Raw genomic sequence first — 3,187 nt, 5'->3', positions numbered from 1 at the left:
ATTAAGATATGATTGGAGTCAATGTAAAGCTATTCTGAAGTTCTTAGTAATTGGTGGCAATTATGATTGAATGAATATTATTGTGTTATAAATGGCTGATGTGACATGTCTTGTGGCTTAAGAGACTACTTAATTTGTTAGGTCCATTTTGAAGAATTCAATGAGGTATTAACCTTATTTGGAGTAAAGAACATAGAGAGAACATAATTAAGGTTGAAAATATTCCTACATCGTATTATGTATAAATTTTACAAATTTTGGAGGTGATAGACTTGTAGAAAAGAAATAACCCAACGATATTGTTATCTGAATATTCATAGACATTCATGGGATTAAGAATAAACATAAAACAAAGGACATAGTTTAATCAAGAGTTAGATTATAGGATTAACATCTTTAATCTCTTACTTAACTAGAGCAAAAGGCACTACTTGTTTAGGATTCGTGATTTCTAAATACGTAAACTTAGGTTTAAAAAGATTGATTAAAGACAGAAGAAATAAGTAAATTGGATATAAACGACAATTTGGAGAATTTTACATTTTGATTAAGCTTGTAAAAAAAAAAAAAAAAAAATGTATAGATATATATATCTAGGCTGAACTTCTTTATGGAATTGAGTATAATAGAATGGTACTAGCAAATTTTAGAAAATGAATTAAGAATTATCTGGCATGGCAACAACTAATTTGGCTAGTTGCATAAGTTGTTGTCATAATTAATTAAGATATGGTATGATATGATAATTTGGGAAGAGGGATAGAGAAGTTAATAACTAAAATAGAGACTTGGTTATGAATTTGAATTTTCTCTACATAATTGTACTACTTGTTTTTACGAGATTCTCATTAGTAGGATTTGAAAAGAGACTGTATATCTATCTTTGGTTGGAAAATGGTTAAGTTGTTAAATAGGTGATGTGCTTGGGATAGAAGCCAAGATCTCCTATCAGTTGATAGCAAGTAGCTAGAGAAATGTCATGATTTTGTTTAAAATAAGCTTGTAGTAGTGCCATAAATTTGTTCTCTTTAATTAGAAATGATCAAATGGTACTTAATGGTAGAACTTGATGATAATCGAAAATCTCCTTGAATTGGCAGCGACCATCTTATCTAATTATAAACTTCTTCCAAGATTATTGGAGCAATGATATTAATATTTGAAATTGATGGAAAATGGATGAGTCAGCATGTAGGTTTTGAATTTTGAAATAAGGATTCTAAATTGGGATAGTAGAAAATTTGATTGAATATATGGATTCTTGTATCAGTAAGAGTAAATACTTGGTTGTGTATGAGCTTCTTATTGAGTGATGATCACTGCCTATAATAGCTAGTGAGAGAATAAATGAGGCGATACATCAATGGAGGTCACATGATATATGGTTAATGAGATGAATAACTCTTACTTGAGCAAATGTTATGAGGAACTTAAATTCTTACGCGTAACGGTGGCTACTAGAGACAAATCTGTGCCTTGGGTTATGAATATTTTACTTGATTTGACGACTTGTAGATATAGTACAACTCAAGTTTAAATTAACTATGGTGATAAGGTAGATATCTAACTGCTCATAAGAACAAGTATTCTCCTAATATGAATGTCATAACTTTTAGCAGTTGCAGCATTATGTGAGAAGTATAGCCACCATTGTCGTAAACAACTGTTGCATCCTTGTTTCTTGTCACTTAGAAAATTCGAGGACGAATTTTTTTAAAGGGGGGAAGACTGAAACAACCCGAATTTTTATTTTCAAAGATTTTCCAATTAAATTTAATAAACCGACAGCTTGGAAATTTATTTTAATATTTTATTGCGAACACTGTGAGAAATCGAACCGAAAACCGATTGAAAAAGCCGAAAACCAATTGAAAATCAAAGCTAGAACTTCGCTCTCCATCACTGTGAGTAATAATAAATAATGCATGTCAACACTGCATTTGCATAACATTACATTTTTATATATTTACATATTGTATTTTCTCAAATATATTATGTTATGATCACTATAATTATACTTATGCATAATTGTGCATTTGGATGAAATTGGTGTATTATGATAAATGAATTGTTTGATTATTTGTGCTGTGTATATACTGTGCTCTGTTTGTGTGGAGTTAGGATGAAGTGGGTCACCCTGGGTTTGTGAGGACGGTCGATAAATATGGATCCTGATGAACTGATGAAATTGGACCGTCGGCCGGGTAAATGGGAGATCGGCGCCCCCGTGTGCACCTGATGAATTGATGAAATGATGTTGATGAGATGGAAAAGAAAAGAGAGAATGTAAAATAAAATATTGAGAGGACTGGTCAAGTGAGGATTAGACCGGTCGGCCAGATATGGGGGATTGGCTCCCCGGGTGCACATGTTAGAGAGGATGGGCTGTTTGAGAGGACGGCTCGTCGGGGGTTTAGGTGACGCCACTGACTAATTTCCACGTGATGTGATTATTTGAAGGTGATATTGTTTGTGGGTGCTGATGTAATGTCATATGATTGACTGTTGTGTGTTCATTCAGTATACTAGGGTGCATTTTGCTTGACTGTATGTGGTGTGTATTATTTATTATTATTCACTGAGTTGCAAAACTCACCCCCCAACAAACCTCCCAGGTACTAGGAAGCAGCTGATTCGACTGAAGCTCTGCAATCTTCTCCGCAGAGTTACAAATGTAAACTTTATATTCATGTTATTTAATTTTGGATGTATAAATTATTCCGTTATCAGATTATTTTTAGACTCCGCAGTTATAGGGTTGTGTATTAATATTGGACTTATTGTTAGCACTACACTATAAATTAAATGTTAGGTAATTAGCTGCAGGTGAACCAGTAAGCCCATAACGTGATTATAATTTATTGTGAATAGGCCCTGGTTATACATTATATGTTATTTGAGTTTGGGCCAGATGTTTGTATATGGGTTTACTGTTTTGATGAAATTGGAAAAGATAGGTAGACATATTGGATAATTTAGGCTTACTACGGGCCTCGGGGGCCTTAAGCTTACCTGGGCCCTAGTGCCGGTCCGGCCCATGGAAACGGGTCGTGACACAGATTTTCTAATTTACAACAAATTATATGCATAAAATCTCAAATATCAATCATCTACAACAACTTTTGACTGAAACAAATTAATTTTATCAAAAAACTTTAATTAAAACCAATCCAAAAAGAAAAAATTT

The 3,187-nt window shown here is 33.1% G+C and overlaps 1 long non-coding RNA gene across 1 annotated transcript; it reads left to right on the top strand.

Moving 5' to 3' along the window:
* The first annotated feature begins 1,872 nt into the window (after positions 1–1,872).
* On the top strand, positions 1,873–2,868 carry LOC149498941 (uncharacterized). The gene is made up of 2 exons (XR_016322407.1): positions 1,873–1,904; positions 2,616–2,868. It is a non-coding gene; the product is annotated as an uncharacterized LOC149498941 (long non-coding RNA).
* The last annotated feature ends 319 nt before the right edge of the window (positions 2,869–3,187 follow it).

Source organism: Jatropha curcas, chromosome 1, assembly GCF_041381405.1.
Source record: "Jatropha curcas cultivar XTBG-Jc1 chromosome 1, XTBG_Jcur_1.0, whole genome shotgun sequence".
Taxonomy (NCBI): domain Eukaryota; kingdom Viridiplantae; phylum Streptophyta; class Magnoliopsida; order Malpighiales; family Euphorbiaceae; genus Jatropha; species Jatropha curcas.
Note: the sequence above shows the minus strand (reverse complement) of the source record. Positions and strands in the feature narration are given on the sequence as shown.